This window comes from Chiloscyllium plagiosum, chromosome 4, assembly GCF_004010195.1.
Source record: "Chiloscyllium plagiosum isolate BGI_BamShark_2017 chromosome 4, ASM401019v2, whole genome shotgun sequence".
NCBI classification, from domain to species: Eukaryota; Metazoa; Chordata; class Chondrichthyes; order Orectolobiformes; family Hemiscylliidae; genus Chiloscyllium; species Chiloscyllium plagiosum.
The window spans coordinates 96,439,937-96,459,701 of record NC_057713.1 but is presented as its reverse complement, the minus strand read 5'-3'; the positions used below and the strand labels follow the sequence as shown (position 1 = coordinate 96,459,701).

Sequence of the window (19,765 nt, the reverse complement as noted above, 5' to 3'; positions counted from 1 at the left end):
GGAAGGTCGCAAAGAGTACAATAGGTGAATGGAGATGGGGATGGAGGTCAGAGGGGGAGGTGGACTGGATAGCTGGGAAGAGAGATTGGCAGGTAGGACAGGTCAGGAGGCCAGTGCAGAGCTGGAAGGCTGGAACTGAGGTAAGATGGGGGTAGGGGAAATGAGGAAACTGGTGAAGTCCACATTGATGTCCTGGGGTTGAAGATTGTCAGGCTAGAGGTTACAGACCTCAGAACGGGTGAGGTCACAGAGGGATTTGTAAACAAGAGTGAAAATTTTAATTTCTGGGCAATACCAGGCCAGGAGCAATGTAAGTCTGCAATCACTGGGATAATGAATGAATGAATGGGAGTTAGGATATTCAATTGATCACCTATATTCTGTTTGTAATTAAATATTCTTTTGTCTTTTCTTTAGGGAAAACTATATAAATGGGACAAAGTTGTTTGCAGCATTTATGATTGAGATTTCACAGCTTTAAGAAGAATGGTCCACATCATTATATATAGATGTAACTTTTTTTTGCAAGAATTAGTAAAACATATTGTAATAAAGTGACATGGGATTGAGAAAGAGACTTTGTTTAGAACTTTAAAAAAAGGGCTAACAGGAATTGAAATTATATGTATCTAAAATTAATCCTCCAATATTAATCATGCAAATTTTATCTGCATCTTTTCAAGTGTAATGGGCAAAAAAGTCCATGCATCATGTTAATATGTTTTAATTTGTAATATTTTAGCTTTGCAGGGCCTGTAATTCATAAGTTTTCCAATTACACAGTAGGAATTGAGTTTATGAACACCAATCTGATTTTTTTTTCATGTATTAATGTTAACCTATTTATTTTAAACATTTAATCAATACCCTGCACTGGACTAGTGGAAACTAAGTTTGCTAGTGTCCTATTCTATCCATGTTTGTGGTATTTTGAGCGCCTTTAGAATCCAAATATTGCTCACCTGATGACTGACTTATAATGTGAAGAATGTCACCAAGCCTCTTGCACTAAGTTAAAGTGTTGTAGTGCGTGCCCGGGATCATATTACAGGGTTCCAGTAAGATAATGGTAGTGCATTATAATAGGCTAGTTAAGTCACTGGTAGATGAGCTAATGCTGAAGATGATGGTGGGGTAATGTGATAAGTTAAGTGTAATGTAGGGAACCAGTCTGGCAGACTATGATTAGTTTAGAAAGATAAAGCGAGCCCTCATGATTGGTTATGCTAATGTTATCTGATAAATGGGGGAACAACACCTGTATAAACTATAGGACAAAGAGATTGTGGGCAGTTCGGGAAGATCTTTTGCTAGATGCCACAGCTTTGATTTTGCAAGATTATAGTTTAATTTCGTGAAGGATTTTCTGCATCACTTGCTAACTTTTTTTTATAGAACATTGAGTGATTCTTCCACAACAGAAGCAGATTCCCTTGTAACTTTCAAGAGAATGATAATTTTTTGAAAAAAATAACATGGCAAGATTCCAGGGAAAGAGCAAAGAAAACAGTTCTAGGTGGATAGTTCTTTTAAAGAGATATTCCTGGGATAATGGGCCAATTTTGTGCTGTGTGATCCTTTCTGGCTGTACTTTGTTTAGAAATGTTGATTAAAAATAAAATAACTGAATCACAACAAAGTCATGTTCTGTGGAATAATAGCTTTATAAATGTAATGAGTGTCACCATGATTAAAGTATTTGAAGGTTCTATCAAAATAAAACTGCTGCAAATCTCAGAACCTGACTCCAAAACCGGAATTACTAGGTATGCATAAATCACCAAATATTCAGAAAACTGTTTTCTTCATTTTCTTGTTGGTCTACACCTAAAGATTGGTGACACCTTAAGCTTTGGGCATTGTCAGCTGTGGTTCAGTGGCTAGAACACTGTGACCGAAGCGTTCAAGCCCAATTTCAGGGGCAAAATATTCAATTATGTAATCTAGGTTCAAGCAAGCACTGATTGGCTTTTCTTGGGTGATTGTGATTCTCAGTTCACTAGATGTGCTCAGCAAATCCAGTAGAGTGGGCGAGCCACCTGTAACCCTAATGGATGAAAAGTCTTGGCGTCTAAAATTTGGCCATAGTTGGTCTGCCCACAGAGGCAGTGACCATTGACTATTTAGAACTCGCAGCAAAACGCAAACATTAATGACACGTGCTCTCGGTCACGTGGAATCCGACGAATCATGTGACTTTCACCGTCAGCCTCGTTCTCAGCCACGCCGACTTGCTGCTACGGCAGGCCACTTGTGACTAAGTACATGGTGAACGGTCACTTCGTTTTCGCGTACAGGTACGTCCAACTAACAAAACGATCCCGTATCCCGTTCCCCTCGTTAGGCTACGGAGGCGGTCAGGAGCGCCGCAGGCTCCGCGTTCTGCCTTTGCGTGGTGCCGGAGTGGAGAGGGTGAGCGCTGTTCGCTCGAGGCTTTTTGGGCCTCCGCGCTGCCGTCGTTTTAACGGCCGAGAGAGTGGCAGTTGCTCCGAACAGTCTCGTATTGTGGGTGGGGTCTGACAGATGTTACCAACCCCCCCTCCACCTCCTGATTGGCTACTGCTCATCTGCCGGGCGGGGTTTGTAGATTTGAGTTTCGATTGGTCATATTACCCTGCCACTCGCGTATAGCGTCACAATGCCTTCTGCCCAATGGGAAAGAGAAATAGGCAGGAGACCCGAAATGAGGAAGAAGGAATGATGTTAGGTTACTCGCTAATAGGGTCTCGCCTTCCAACTACCGAAAATGAGAACTGATAGTTTTTAACAAATGTATTTATGTTTATCAGTCTTTATACATTCATTTGTGCAAACTTTTCGACATCAGAGAAAATATTTTGTGTGCAATATATGTGAAATAATATTGTCCATCTTTCATATAAAACCACATTTTTAAGCTGAATTTTGGCTTGTTTACATATCTTAAAACAGTTTTTTTCTTTGGTATTTTTTAAATGTAATCAACAGCTGTTTCTACGTTTTATACAATCAAAGCTAACTTAAAATTTTCTGTACATTTATGCTACATTGTTAAAAGCTGTTGGAACTTGTGTGAGGTTTGGCAGCTATATTAATAAGCACACTTTTGAAAGGTCTTTGAGCATTGGGAAGTGTCTTTGTTTTTACAAAACGTTAAGTCCCTCCATGATGCACTAATTTTAGTATGATGCAGGGATGTAAGTTTGAAGGAAGAAACAAAATTTCAAGATTTAGAATTTGAAATGTGGAACTGACAATGTGAATAACCCTTCAGCAAAAACAAAGTATGAGCCACTATCAAGTTTATTGGAATTGCAACCCTGTAATGAACAATGTACCAGTGTTCCAAAATGTGTTTGGAGATTAAAAATAAGCGGAGCTGTACGATTTAAGTTATGTGACGGAGTTAGAGAAGCTCACAGTGGTGTTCTTGCAGCAGATAAAATCAAAGGAATTTTGTGTAAGCAATAAGGACTTAGATAAATTGAGAAACTTTCCACTGGCAGATTTGGTGACCAGAGAAAACTGCTTTGGAGGTGCCGGTGTTGGATTGGGGTGTACAAAATTAAAAATCACACAACGGCAGGTTTAGTCCAACAAGTTTATTTGGAAGTACTAGCTTTCAGAGGGCTGCTCCTTCATCAGGTAGACAACCAACTGATGAAGGAGCAGCACTCCTAAAGTTAGTGCTTCCAAATAAACTTGTTGGACTAAACCTGCTGTTGTGTGATTTTTAATGGAGAAAACTAAGTCTAGGTAATTAGTAAAGAAAGTAAATGAGATTTTTAAAAAATGTCTTATGTTATAATCTAGAACACACAATCCATGGAAGTAGGTTTAACAGTAACTTTCAGATGGGAATTCAATAAATATTTGCATGCGTCAAGGTTAGTTTGGGTGTGGAGCACACGAATGGCACTATTTGGGTTACTCTTGTGATGAACCGGCAAAGAAGCAGTCACTCTAAAAGTCTCCTTCTGTGCCATGTCATTAGCACGCACATGTGAAAATGCAGTAAGGGTTTGGAGGAAAAATTTTAAAATCCTGTAGGTGTGATCTACAAATGAATTGTTTTTCTTTCCCTGAAAGCTTGATTCTTTTATCATAGAAATGTACAGCATGGAAACAGACTCTTCGGTCCAACTTGTCCATGCCGACCAGATATCCCAACCCAATCTAGTCCTACCTGACTCATATACCTCCAAACCCTTCCTAATCATATACGCATCCAAATGCCTTTTAAATGTTGCAATTGGAGTAGCTTCCACCATTTCCTCTGGCAGCTCATTCCAGATACATACCACCCTCTGTGTGAAAAAGTTGTCCCTTCGGTCTCTCTTGTATCTTTCCTCTCTCACCCTAAACCTATGCCCTCGAGTTCTAGACTCCCACACCCCAGGGAAAGGACTTTGTCTTTTTATCCTATCCATGCTCCTCATGATTTTATAAACCTCTATAAGGTCACCCCTCAACCTCCGACGCTCCAGGGAAAACAGCCCCAGCCTATTCAACCTCTCCCTCTTGCTCAAATCCTCCAACCCTTGCAACATCCTTATAAATCTTTTCTGAACCCTTTCATGTTTTACAACACATTTCCAATAGGAAGGAGACCAGAATTGCACGCAATATTCCAACGGTGGCCTAACCAATGTCCTGTACAGCTGCAACATGACCTCCCAACTCCTGTACTCAGTACTCTGACCAATATAGGAAAGCATACTAAATGCCTCCTTCACTATCCTATCTACCTGTGATTCCACTTTCAAGGAGCTATGAACCAGCATTCCAAGGTCTGTTTGTTCAGCAACACTCCCTAGGACCTTACCATTAAGTGGATAAGTCCTGCTAAGATTTGCTTTCCCAAGATGCAGCATCTCACATTTATCTAAATTAAACTCCATCTGCCACTTCTCAGTCCATTGGCCATCTGATCAAGATCCTGTTATAATCTGAGGTAACCTTCGGTGTCATCTGCAAGTGCTGATACAAATCTAATTTTTGTAAGAAGACCTTTTTTAAAAAAAACTTCAGCCACCCAGGTTTTACCTCAGATTTTAAGAGATACAGTAGAACCTGCAATGTTAAGCCATCAGTTTCAGTTTCTTTCTAGTTGAATGTAGAATTTGTAGGAACATTTGACGTTCTGAATGTTGGTTGCATCAAAATAAAAGCTGAAATAAACTTTGCAGTTTATTTGCAGATGGTTATCAGATAGAAATGAACAGTATCTTGGAAGAGCATTTCAAGATATTTTTGCAGTTGAAGGCTTCAGGTGCTCAACCAGTTAGAACAAAAGTTGGATACCTTAATATACTTTGTGAATTGAGGTTTCTCTAGAGTCATTAGTTCTTCAGTTAGTTGATACATTTTTGATGCATTTAATCTGATATCAAAACGGTCAGTGCTGTCAAACAGTTTTGAGTGGTTATTTTGAATCTTGGAAATGTGTTGGCTTTTGTAAAGAACTAGTAATCCAGAATCACAGGCTGATGTTCTGGCTACATTGGCTTGATTCGGCAGATGGTGAAATTTGAATTAAATAAAACGTTGACCTAAAGGTGACCCATGTAACTATTGCTGTAGAGGCCCATCTAATTCACAAATGTTCTTAAGAAAGCAAATCTGCTGTTTATACCTAGCCTGTCCAATATGTGATACCTGACTCTCAACAATGTGGTTGTTCCTCAACTGCCATCTAGCAATAAGTGCTAGCCTTATCAGTGATGTCCTCATTCCCGTGAATGAATAACAAGAAAAAACAAACTGTCTGCAAATGCAATCCAGGAGATTGCAGGGAAAGAAATTGAAGAATTCAGAATGTACAGAATTAGAATTTTACTTAAATATCTCATTCATATTTTCACAGCCATCATTCAGGTCTTTAAGGTGAGTTCAAGATATCAGTACTTTGTGTTCTGCTACTCCTTACTACTTCAAGTTTTTTAGCTTTGCTTATGGTAGCTTGGTATAGACATTTCTCCTGATTTTGCATAATGGATTAATTAGTGATTTATTTTAATGATATGTAGGTTTAGACTCCACATCCACGTGGAAATATCTTCTCTTACAAATGTTATCAAAAGCTTTTGAAATTTTAAAGATCTCTATCAGAATTTTTTTGAAAAGATGGAATAGTCCCAGCCTTTTGATCTTTATTGATAGTTATTAGCTTGATCATTGTCACTAGGTAGGGGGGTAATTCTGGCAACATAGCAAAAGAACTGACCATGAGTCTGTGTAATATGTTGTTATTAGGAATGTAGTACGAGGATGTACTTTCTTTCTCTTTTTACAATACCACATTTTTGAAGATTACATATCCACAGAATATGATAGCCATTGTGGGTAAAGCTATTGCCTGCATATCCATGAAACTTGTTTTGTTAATCTGCTGATCTGCTTTCAGCGTGGGAGAGAAGAATATGAGGCATCATGCATCACGCTTGCTTCACCCTTGTCGAAGTCTGAAGTTAAGGCTACAGCCACATAATTCTCAGCCATAGAACACTCTTTGCTTTCCATTAAACTTGACTAACAACAGCCTGCATTTCTGTAACACCTCTCTACCGTGGTAAAAATGGCTTAAACTGCTTCAATGTCATAAATTAGACAAATTGAACAATGTGCTACATATTATAATGCTATTGATTGGTTAAAAAATTAGGTTTCCATCAACATCAGTATGATGTACCGCATTCTGAAGAGAAGGTTTCACAAATAAAAGGTCAATGTTGTAGCAGTGACATAATTATATTTGTATATCGTGACAATACCAGGACATTCCAAAGTCCCGTATAACCCATGAAGTACTTTTGAAGTGTGGTCATTTTTACAAGTCAGGAAATGATGCAGCTAAGTTGCTTAGTGCAAGTTCCCAAAAAAATGTAATGGATAATCAGATAATCTGTTATAATGATTTTGATTAATGGGGAAATATTGTCAGGGTACTGGGAAAAGTTTTTTTTGAATGGATGCCACGAGATCTTTTTACAACCACTTGAGAAGATAGTGAGGCCTTGGTTTAATGCCTCATCCAAAAGATGACAGATTTGACAATGCAGCATTCCTGCAGTACTGTTCTGAGAGTGTCAATTTAATTTTGTGCTCAATTCTCTGGACCAAGATTTAACCCTTTGTCATTCTGAGGTGAGAGTGCAACTCACTGGACCAGGCTGTCAAGTAATTTACACTTGGGCAGAAAAATAATTCTCTCATTGTTGATGTCCATGTTAAAGGTTGTATCATTGCTGAAATTCTTTGATCACTCGATAATAAACGTGTTAACAGGAGGTTTGTCCGTTGACAATGCTGTCAGGCAATGAGTTGGAGGTGAGACAAGGTTTGATGGATTCAGCACACAGTACATTTTATGGCAGAGTTAATTTACCTGAACAGCAAAACATGCTGTTTCAACCCCATTTAATGAGTCTCATTGAACTGCTGCAAATAGAACTCATGATTGAAAGCATTGTAATATCCATGCTAAAACTGGTTGATTTCAACAGAAACATGCAGTGAATGGAGGAAAGTTAGACAATCTAACTGATGCATGCAAACTCAATCCTAGGTTTTCTTATGGCAGTATGAACTCTGAGAGATTGTGGGGGGATTCATCTCCATCCCATCTCTGACACCAATTGTAGCACTTGCCTTGAAAAGTATTGCATAATTTCATCAGCACTGTTGAAAATTTTTGCTCCAATGCATATTCTTCATTACTCAACTTGTTGGAGTTTGAAATTAATTTCACCATTTTCCCAAATGACTAGAAACTGTACTGGTGAGTTTTAAACAATTGATTGTCAAACTGCAACATATGCCCAAGTTCCAAGTTTAATTTCTTTAGTAGTCATACACTAAAGCAAAGGAAGTGACAAGCAGGAAGCATGTGGTAAATGTTGTACAGTTTGTATCAACACATTCTTAAAATTAGCAACGGCTGCAGACTTCTGAATAATTTCTTAAAGGATGGTGCTAGAAAGAGAACAAAGCATCAGAGAAGAGAACTGAGTAGATAGAAGTTTTCACTTACTTATCTAATATAGTATGAGAAATAATTTTGCTATTTTAAATGCTGCCCTAAAAGTTTGACATAAAATAGAGTCCATAAAAAATTGTGATGTCCCAAAGTCTTTCATATTGAAATAAATTATTTTTGAATTATGTCACTATAGGATGATATGGAGCAAACGTCCACAAACACAGTATGTTAAATACTGTGATAATCCTCTCTATTGGTGTTGGTTGAAAGCTAAATATTGGTCACTATTCCAGACAGCATTCTCCTATTCTTCTTCAGAATAGTGGTGAGGCATCTTTTATGAAGAGGGCAAATATTTTAATATTTCATCTGAGATATTGCATCTCTGGCAGTGCAGCACTCCTTCAGTTCTGGCACGGTGAGAGTCCTTCTAAACAGTGGTCAGTTTCTGGACCAAGACTTGAACATGGATCTTCTGACTCAAAAGTGATTGTTGTGATTTAAAACTTCTGAATCCCTTTCTAGGGTCACCTACACCCTGTTCGCCAGCACTGTTTGGGGGACACACTGAGGGTGGCAAAGACACAGAATGTCCTCTGGGTGGATGGCTTCCATAATCATCACCAAAAGTGGTTCAGTAGCAGCATTGTTGATTGAGCTGGCTGAGTCCTAAAGGACAAAGCTGCTAGACTGGGCCTGTGGCAACATAAGGGAAGAAGTTTTTAACTTTGTCCTTATCAGTCTATGTTTAGCATCTGCATCTATCCATGATGGTATCTGTAAAAGTGACCACATGTTGGACAACATTCAGACTTGGGCTGATGCAACAAATAGCATTCACACCAAACAAGTGCCAGGAAATTACCATTTCAAACAAAAGATAATCCAATTATTTTGATATTCAATGCTATTCCCATTACTGAATCCTCTACTATCGCCATTCTGGGGGCTACCATTAATCAGAAACTGAACTGGATCAGTCACGTAATAACTGTGGCTACAAATACAGGTTAGAAGCTAGGAATTCTTCACTCTTCAATGTCTGTTCACCATACACAAGGAACAAGCCAGGAACATGATGGAATAGCCCACTTGGCCAGACGTGTACAGCTCCAACAACACGCAAGAAGCTTGACATCATCCAAGATGAAGCAACCCACATTTTTTTTTCTCACAATTTAGCTTCTGGAATATTCACTCTGGCAGCAGTTTGTATCATTTTCAAGATGCATTGCAATATCTTAGTAAGTCTGTTATGACAGCACCTTCCAAACTTGACACACCTACCATTTAGAAGAACAATTGCTAGAAAGTACCACCATCTGCAAATATCTGTCCACGACACACACTATCCTGATTTGGAACTATGTCACTATTCCTTCTTTGTTGTTAGGCCAAAATTGTGGAACTCCTTCCTGAACTGCACTGTGGGCACATCTACATTTCCATGGACTATATTGGTTGAAGAAGGCAGCTCAATATCACATTCTCAGTGGCAATTAAGTTGGGCAGTAAATGCTGGCTTACCCAGCGATTCCGTAAATGATTTTTAAAAAAAAAATGGTCCTTAGAAAATGGGTTCAGGCTTGTAGTGGAATTGGGCTCAGGCCCCTGAATAGTTTAGGTAGGGTGTTACTTTTTAGATTTAAGTCTCAGCACATAATATCAAACAGATTGAAATATGAATTAGAAGCAACTGTAACAGTGTGGTAAATTTGAATCACCTCGCTTATTTTCTGCTACTTAGCTCTGACTAGTTGTCTTGGCAGAGCTGAAAATGTGTTGCTGGAAAAGCGCAGCAGGTCAGGCAGCATCCAGGGAACAGGAGAATCGACATTTCGGGCATAAGCCCTTCTTCAGCCCTTCTTCAGAAAGTTTTCTTGGCAACGTTTTGTGGTTGTATGCTGCCATTTATTGTTGAAGATTATCAGAGATCTATGAAGAGACTAATTGGTATTACAGTCTTGATTAGTCATAGCAAAATTATATGGTTATCACCGTCCCCAAGATGGTTAGAAGCATTTTGAGCTTGGAACGATATGGTCTTGGGCAGTATAACATTTAAAAAGAAAATATAGATTGCATTGACTTAGTTGCAGGATATTTCATATCCTATTGTATTACAAGTTTTGAAGTTTTAATTGGCAGGGTAGATACCACTGAACATGGTATTTTTGGACTATAAAAATACTTTCAGCCAGTTTCCATTTTAGAGGTTTTTGCAACTTAAATGCTCACAATACCTCCTGATAATCGTGGATCGAGGCAAAGAACAGAATAGAAATAAATAGGTAATTTTACGATTGGCAGGTTGCAATGAGTCCAATAATCAGCATTTGGGCCTCAATTATTTATAATCTATATCAATAGTTTAGATGAGAGGACTGATCGTATTATATCTAGGTTTGCTGACATTATTCAGCTGTTGGAAAAGTAAGCTGTGGGCAGGATGCCCACAGAGATAGAGAATAGTTAAAAATTGGGATAAAAGGTGGCAGAGGAGGTAGAGAGAGGAGAAATGTGAAATTATCCATCTTGGTAGGAAGAACAGAAAGCAGACTATATTCTTAAAAAGAAACTAGAAAATGTTGTTCAGAGGGCTTTGGGGTGCTCTGTCCAGGAATCACAGAAAATTAGCATAGTACAGAAGTAAATAAGAAACTAAATGTATGTTAGCCTTTATTGCAATGACTTGAGTTATAAGAGTACAGTGTTATTGCTGTAAGTATAAAAGTTATTGATAGGACCAGACCTTGAAGAAATGTACAAAGTTTGTGTCTCCTAACCAAAGGCAGTTTGGTATGTAATTGTCTTGAAAGGAATGCAACCGACTTATCCAGATTGTTTCCTGGAGTGAGAGGACTGTGCTACAAAGATAATGACATAGGTATTCAGTTCTGGCAGCATCTCTGGAAAAAAAGCAGAATCAATGTTTTGAGTCCATTGACCCTTCTTCTGATGTTGAATCTGTTCAAGACAGTGATCAATAGATTCTGGGGACTCCAGGTATAGGTGAATAGCGCCGAAAAGTGGAGATGAGACCACAAGATCAGCTATGGTCCTATTGAATGGTGGAGCAGACTTAAACAGCCATATAGCCTACACCTTGCTCCCATTTCTTATGTTAACAGTATCCAGGAAGAAAATAGTCTCAGTGTAGTATGGCTTTCTCTTCCTTCTCCTTCACTTCAATAGTGATCTTTTGTAAATGCAGTGAAAAGATTTGAGTTACCAGCTTTGGGATTCATACAAATCCATTAGAAAGTATTTTCATGTCATGCATTTTTGGCACTCCATCAAAGATTTCCTGGAAAATGAAATTTTGGGATTGTAATAATTGTAAGATTTCAATGTCTGCTGGTTGACTGTAGATGCTATAACATTGTAGTGATTGCTACTAGGCTAATAATCCAGAGATCTGGGTTTTTAAAAAAATGAGAAGCCTGAGAATTGATGACAGCTTGAGAATTTGAATTCAAGTTTTCAATAAAAACCTGGAAACCAAAAGCTCTTTTCTTAAAAGTGATCTTTAAGCTGTGGTTTGTTATAAAAATCTGATTGGCTCAGTGATATCTTCTGGGAAGGAAACCTGTCATTTTTACCCGATCTGACTGACACCTGTCACACATGAACCATAACTTTTATTTATATACCATTTCTAATGTAATAAAGCATTATAAAGTGTTTAAGAAGAGTATTATAAAACAAAATTAGACACTTAAGCATGTAAGGTGGACAGAAGCTTAGAAGAATCAATATTGAGGAGTGTTTTAAAAGATGAGAGAGAGATGAAAAGATTGAGAAGTTGAAGCAATTTCCAGACTTGGGTCTGAGGCAACTTAAGGTGTGACTTCCAAAGGTTGAATGATACACCAGAGTCCAGAACTGTAAAAATGCAGAATTCCAGAAGGCTTGTAGGACTGGAGGGTGTTATAGAGATGTGGTGGGGAATTTGTTCATAGGTCCCTGAGCTGAGTTTACCTATTTGATAATTAGCATTGATTCTGAGGAACACGTTTAAAAGAAGAGAGAGGTGGAGAGGCAATGGGAGGGAATTAAAGAGCTGAGGGTCTGGGCAACTGAAACATTGACCATCAGTAGAGGAATGAGTAAAATTGAGAAGCGCAAGAGGCCTGAATTAGAGGAATACAGAAATTGTGGAGGTTATGGGTTTGAAGAGATCATGGAGAGATTTTAGAACAAGGATGAGACTTTTAAAATTGAAGCACTTAGAACTGGGGTCAGCAATAATGACCTGATTGACTCTTGACTGGCCTATGAATAATGAACCTTACATGTTGCTCACCTTCATTAACATTAAGAGCTGCAAATGTACAATAAATGCTGATCCAGTTGGCTAACGTGGTGCCACTATTTAAGAAAGGTACTAAGGAAAAGACTATAGTCTGGTGAGCTTGACATCAGTGGTGGGCAAGTTGTTGGAGAGAATTCTGAGGGATAGAATTCACATGTATTTGGAAAGGCAAGAACTGATTAGGGAGAAGTCAACATGGCTTTGTGTGTGGGGAATAGTGTCTCACTAACTTGATTGAGTTTTTTGAAGAAGTAACGAAGAGGATTGATGAGGGCAGAGAAGTGTACATGATGTATTTGGACTTCAGTAAGGTGTTCAACAAGATTCCTCATGGTAGACTGGTTAGCAAGGTTAGGTCACATGCAATACAGGGAGAACTAGCCATTTGTATTCAGAACTGGCTTGAAGATAGAAGACAGAAGATGGTGATGGAGAGTTGCTTTTCAGACTGGAGGCCTGTGACTAACGGTATGCCACAGGGATTGGTGCTGGGTCCACTGCTTTTCATCATTTATAAAAATTATTTGGATGTGAACATAGGAGGTATGGTTAGTAAGTTTGCAGATGACACCAAAATTGGAGGTGTAATGGACAGTGAATCGTACCTCAGAGTATTATAGGACCTTGATCAGTTGGGCCAGTGGGCCAAGAAGTGGCGCATGGAGTTTAATTTAGTTAAATGTGAGATGAATTGAATTGAATCAAATTTATTGTCATGTGTACCTAGGCACAGTGAAACACTTTGTTTTGCCAGCAATACAGGCAGATCACAGAGTTAAGTAGCATATATAAGTAAATACTAAATAAACAGCGGCAAAAACAAAAACACAAGTACAGTTTGTGAGTTTGTGAGCCCATTCAGTGCCCTAACAACAGTAGGGTAGAAACTGTTTTGAAACCGGCTGGTGCGTGTTCAGGCTTCTGTACCTCCTCCCCGATGGTAGAGGTTGTAGAAAAACATTGCCAGGGTGGGATGGATCTTTGAGAATGCTGGCGGCCTTTCCTTGACAGCGGGCCTGGTGGATGGATTCTATAGATGGGAGGTTGGCCTTTGTGAATGTCCAGGCCAAGTTCATCACTTTCTGTGCACGGTGGCACAGTGGTTAGCACTGCTGCCTCACAGCGCCAGAGACCCGGGTTCAATTCCCGCCTCCGGCGACTGACTGTGTGGAGTTTGCACATTCTCCCCGTGTCTGCGTGGATTTCCTCCGGGTGCTCCGGTTTCCTCCCACAGTCCAAAGATGTGCAGGTCAGGTGAATTGGCCATGCTAAATTGCCCGTAGTGTTAGGTAAGGGGTAAATGTAGGGGGGTATGGGTGGGTTGCGCTTCGGCGGGGCGGTGTGGACTTGTTGGGCCGAAGGGCCTGTTTCCACACTGTAAGTAATCTAATCTAATATATGCTCTATGTAACCATACCAGGTAGTGATACATCCAGACAGAATGCTCTCGATGGCACACCTATAAAAGTTGGCAAGGGTATTCGCCGTCATGCCAAATTTCCTCAGCTGCCTGAGGAAGAAGAGATGTCGTTGAGCCTTTGTAACCAGTGCATCCACATGAAGAGTCCAAGAAAGCTTGTTGTGGATGACCACTCCCAGGAGCTTGACACTCTCCACTCATTCCACCTGTGTGCTGTTAATGTGTGTGGACATGAGTAACATCCCGCCGAAAGTCAATAATGAATTCCTTGGTTTTGCCTGCATTGAGAGCTAGGTTGTTCTCAGTGCACCATTATTCCGGGTCTTCCACCTCCCGTCTGTAGTCTGTTTCCTCGCCATCTGAGATTTGACCGAATATGGTGGTGTTATCAGCAAACCTGTAAATGACATTAGTCTGGTATTTGGCAACGCAGTCATGAGTATACAGTGAGTACAGTAGGATGCTGCATTTTAGTAAGGCAAATAAGGGCAGGATTTATACAGTGAATGGTAAAGTCCTGGGTAATATTGCTGAATTAAGAGATCTTGGAGTGCAGGTTCATTGTTCCTTGAAAGTAGAGTCACAGATAGATAGATAGTGAAGAAGGGGTTTGGTATACTTGCCTTTATTTGTCAGTGCATTGAGTATAGGAGTTGGGAGGTGATGTGCCGGATATTGGTTCGGCCACGTTTGGAATACTGCATGCAATTCTGGTCTCCCTCCAACAGGAAGGATGTTGTGAAACTTGAAAGGGTTCAGAAAAGATTTACAAGGATAGGGTGGCACGGTGGCAGTGGTTAGCACTGCTGCCTCACAGCGCCAGAGACGTGGGTTCAATTCCCGCCTCAGGTGACTGTCTGTCTGTGTGGAGTTTGCACATTCTCCTTGTGTCTGCGTGGGTTTCCTCCGGGTACTCCGGTTTCCTCCCACAAACCAAAAACGTGCAGGTTAGGTGAATTGGCCATGCTAAATTGCCCGTAGTATTAGGTGAAGGGGTAAATGTAGGGGAATGGGTAAATGTAGGGGAATGTAGGGGAATGGGTGGGTCGCTCTTCGGAAGGTCAGTGTGGATTTGTTGGGCCGAAGGGCCTGCTTCCACATTGTAAGTAATGTAGATATTGCCAGGATTTGAGGGCTTTAGCTGTAGGAAGAGGCTGAGGGGTGACCTTATAGAGCTATATAAAATGTTGCGGGGCATAAATAGGGTGAATAGTCAAGGTATTTTCCTTGGGTTGGTGGAGTCCAAAACTAGAGGGCATAGGGGATTTAAGGTGAGAGAGGAAAGATTTAAAAGGTACCTCATGGAGCAACTTTTTCAAGCAGAGGGTGGTGCATGTATGGAATGAGCTGCCAGAGGAAGTGGTGAAGGCTGGTACAACTACAACATTGAAAAGGCATCTGGATGGGTATATAAATAGGAAGGGTTTAAAGGGATATGAGCTAAATGTTGGCAAATGGGACTAGATTAATTTAGGATATCTGGTCTGTCTTGCTGAGGGAAGTCTTGTGTCTGATGCCATTTCACCTCCTCCTCCCCCAGGTCTGGGAAGATCATATTTAACCTGGTCTGGAGTCTTCTTCCTGTTAGGAACTCTGCTAGGGCTATCCCTCTAGTTGGCCCCATAATCAAATAGGAACAGGGACAGTTTGGCGTGTAGTGAAGCTGTAGAGGACGGGAATGACCCTACATGGCTAAGAAGCATGGTGAACACAAGGTCAGGTCCAGTGATGCATAAAGTTCAGATAGGTATCGCAGCCCTGAACAAGCATTTAGATAATATGAAAGCTTCCAACTTGCAAACTGCACAGGAGGAAAATGTGCCCGGCTCCTTGAAAGCCTCTCTGACTGTTCTGGAACCCATGGTTTCTCCGTCTCTGTCAAGTGTTGAAGATACCTCAGAATCTGAGGTGAACACGGTGGCTATTGCCAATGATGCCTGAAGAGTCAGAGGGGGAGGGATGTAGCAATGTAATGAAATCAGACAGGTGGACCACATGGAATATGAATTTCCTGACTGAGGCTGTTAATTTGGTCCATTAGGGAGCTCTGGCTGACAGATAAGACCAGGAGTGTTGGGGTTCTGTGCTCTGAGAGCTGACTCTGACGGAACTGCATCAGTGTCCAGGACGGTAAATAAAGGGTGAGTTGGTAATGGGATACCAGCCTCTGTGGAGTTATTTCAAATAATTTCAGAAAGCCACAAACAATTTTAAATCTGAGCATCAAAAAAGTTTCAAATAAAATTCCAGTGATTTTAAAATATTAGATTATCAAGCAATGGGTATCACTGACTAGAATCATAGAGTCGTACAGCACTGAAAAAGCCCCTTTGGTCCAACTCATCCATGCTGAATTTTATTTGCCTTATGGCCAAGTTGGTTCATGCTGTTGTTTTCCATGTAAGCTTCCTCTCACCTCGCTCCCTTGTACTTTAGTGAGCTTCTCTAGAAACACATCTATGCTATTATAAACACAGAAACATTTTCAGGACCGAAGGAAGGCATTCTCACAACCACTCCATATTTCAGTTCAAAGATGAACGAAACATTGAAGGTAGTAAAGAAATAGTGGCTGACCTGGAACTTCTATTCTTTTCTCACATGGAAGCAGCATAGATTTTGTTAAGCAGAAAAAACACAAGGTGTTGTACAAATAGTTGGAATGGGCATAAGCTTAGGCAATCAGGGATTGAAGGAAGGTACTCTCACCTGTCTTAATCAGTTTTACTTTATTTTCTTTACTTTCTTCTTGTGATTTGGTTCATGCTGGCTTCTAGATTTTTTTAATAAAAGGGAAAAGAATTGATGATGTAGGAGTTCACTTTGTACTGGTGTGGAGAAAAGCTACTCTTCTATTTAAATTTTGCTTTGCACGTACAGAATGGAACCAGTATATAGAGGAAAATAAATTGCACTTTGAAGTCCTTCTGTTGAACTAACAAGTTAATGCCCTGGAGACATGGGTTCGAAGCCCTCCTACAGCAGTTGATGGAATTTAAAATTCAATTCATGATTCAGATGTATGGAGCTAATTTGAATAATGTTGCCATGAAATTGTTGTAAAATCCAATCTGGTTCACTCATGTCCCTTAAGAAAGGAAATGTGCCATCCTTGCCTGGTTTGTCCTATGTGTGTCTCCAGATCCACGGTGATTGACTTTTAATGGCCGAGCAAGCCAAACAGATCGAGGGCAATTAGGGATGGACAAGAAAGAATTTTTTAAAAATTACTGAAGAAGACTCAGTTATGGCTTTATGTTCTATTTAGTTTGAAGTGGGATTTTACTGTTAGCCATGTTAAATCTTATTATTGGCCACAAGATGTCAGGCATGTACCGTATTTGTAAACATGCAAATCTTTAAAATTTATTCATTTTGTGGGATGTGGACATCGGTGGCTGGCCATTATTTAATGCCTGTTCCTAGTTGCCCTTGAGGTGGTGGTGAGCAGCCTTTTTGAACCAGTGCAGTCCACCTGCCAAGGTTGACTCACAATGCCATAAGGGAGGGAATTCCAGGATTTTGACCCAGTGACAGTGAAGGCATGGCAATATATTCCCAAGTTAGGATGGTAAGTGACTTGGAGGGGAACTTTGAAAGTGGTGGTGTTCTCATTAATCTGCTGCCCTTGTCCTTCTAGATGGAAGTGATTGTGGGTTTGCATGGTGCTGTGTGAGGATCTTTGGCGAATTTCTGCAGTGCATCTTCAAGTACACACTGCTGCTACTGAGTGATGGTGGTGGAGGGAATGGTTGTGAATGTGGTGCCAATCAAGCAGGCTGCTTTGTCCTAGATGGTGTCAAGCTTCTTGAATGTTGAAGCCACATCCATCCAGGCAAGTGAGGAGTACTCTATCACACTTGTGACTTGTGCCATGTAGATGGTGGACAGGCTTTGAGGAGTCAGGAGGTGGATTATTAGCCACAATATTCCTAGGCTCTGACCTGCTCTTGTAGCCACTGTGTTTATGCACTGAGATCAATTGAGTTTCTGATCAATGATAACTTCCAGGATGTTGTTAGTGTGGTATTCAGTGATGGTAACACAATTGAATATTAAAGGGCAGTGGTTAGATTTTCTCTTATTGGCGATGGGCATAGCCTGGCATTTGTGTGGCACAAAAATTACTTGCCACTTATCAGCTCAATCCTGGATATTGTCCAGATTTTGTTGCATTTGGACACTGACTGCTTGGACGACTCTGAGTAGTCATGAATGGTGCTGAACATTGTGCAATCATCGGCAAACATCCCCATTTCTGATCTTATGATGGATGGAAGGTCATTAATAAAGCATCTGAAAATGTCGGGCCTAAGACACTACCCTAAGGGACTCTTGCAGAACTGTCCTGGATCTGAAATGAGTAACCTCCAACAATCTCAACCATCTTCCTGTGTGTTAGGTATGACTTTCACCACTGGAGAATTTACCCCATAATACCCATTGATTCCAGTTTAGCTATGGGCCCTTAATGCCACACTTGGTTGAATGCAGCCTTGATGTCAAGGCTGTCACTCTCCCCTCATCTCTGAAATTCAGCTCTTTTGTCCATGTTTGAACCAAGGCTGTAATGAGGTCAGGAGCTGAGTGGCTCTGACAGAACCCAGACTGTGCATGTTATTGCTGAGCAAGTGCTGCTTGATAGCACTGTTGATGACATGTTCCATCACATTACTGATGATTGACATTTATCACTCTTGGATTTATCACTCTTACCAATTAATGTTGTGGACAGATGCATCTGCAGCTGGCAAATTGGTAAAGATAAGGTCGAGTATGTTTTGCCCCCTTGTGGTTCCCTCACCACCTGCTGCAGACCCCGTCTAGCAGCTATATCCTTTAGGACCTGACCAGCTCAATCAGTAGGACTGCAGCTGAGCCACTCTTGCTGGTGGACATTGAAATCCCTCCCCCATTTTGTGGCCTTACCAGCTTCAGTGCTTTTCAACATGGAGGAGTACTGATTCGCCAGCTGAGGGAGGATGGTACATGGTAATCAGCAGGTTTCCTTCCCCTTGTTTAACTTGAATCCATGCGACTTCAGGGTCCGGAATCAATGTTGAGCTCTTCCAGAGCAATGCCTTCCTGACTATATACCACTGTGTTGTCATCTCTGCTGGCTCTGTCCTGGTGAGGCAGGATATATCCAGGGATGGTGATGATGGCACCTGGGATATTGTCTGTCAGTTCTGATTTTGTGAGTATGGCTCTGTCAGGCTGTTGCTTGACTAGTCTGTAACATGTCTTCCAATTTTGGCACTCGCCCCCAGATGTTAATGAGGAGGTTGACAGGGCTGTTTCTGCCATTGTCTATTCTGATGCCTAGATAGATGCCAGGTGATCCGTCTGCTTTCGTTTCATTGAGATTTTGTAGTGATTGGTACAACAGAAAGGCTTGCTAGGGAAACCACATTGCTGTGGGCCTGAAGTCACATGTAGGCCAGACCAGGTGAGGATGGCAGATTTTTTTCCCTGAAGGACATTAGTGAACCAGATGTTTTTCTGATAATCGTCAATGATTTCATGGTCATCAGTAGATTCTTAATTCCAGATTTCAGTGAACTACTACACTGTAATACTGAAACTGGACAGTAGAGAACTGGCTTGAAGGTAGAAGACAAGGTGGTGGTGAAGGGTTGCATTTCAGACAGGAGGCCTGGGACCAGTGATGTGCCACAATGATCGATGCTGGGTCCACTGCTTTTTGTTATTTATATAAATGATTTGGAAGTGAACGTAGGAGGTATAGTTGGTAAGTTTGCAGATGACACCAAAATTAAAGGTGGACAGCGAAGAAGGTTACCTCCAATTACAATGGGATCATGATTAGATGGGCCAATAGGCCGAGAAGTGGCAGGTGGAGTTTAGTTTAGATGTGAAGTGCTGCATTTTGGAAAGGCAAATCAGGGCAGGACTTGTATGTGCAATGATAAGGTCCTCGGGAGTGTTGCTGAACAAGGAGCCTTGGAGTGCAAATTTATAGTTTCTTGAAAGTGGAGTCACAGGTAGATAGGATAGTGAATAAGACATTTGGTATGTTTTCCTTTATTAGTATTGAGTATAGGAGTTA

The 19,765-nt window shown here is 40.6% G+C and overlaps 1 protein-coding gene and 1 pseudogene across 7 annotated transcripts in view; both read left to right on the top strand.

Annotated features, from left to right (window-relative positions):
- LOC122549217 overlaps positions 1–1,748 on the top strand; it is a 44,604-nt pseudogene extending 42,856 nt beyond the window's left edge.
- A 28-nt stretch (positions 1,749–1,776) lies between these two features.
- The window catches only part of znf407 (zinc finger protein 407), a 499,933-nt gene continuing 481,944 nt past the window's right edge, over positions 1,777–19,765 (top strand). For 6 of the 7 annotated variants that reach the window (XM_043688651.1, XM_043688646.1, XM_043688649.1 and 3 more), the window contains exon 1: positions 1,777–2,297. The gene's annotated coding sequence lies outside the window, so the exon portion shown is untranslated. Of the gene's footprint in view, positions 2,413–19,765 lie in introns of all 7 variants that reach the window. The other variant, XM_043688647.1, reaches the window with a different exon arrangement.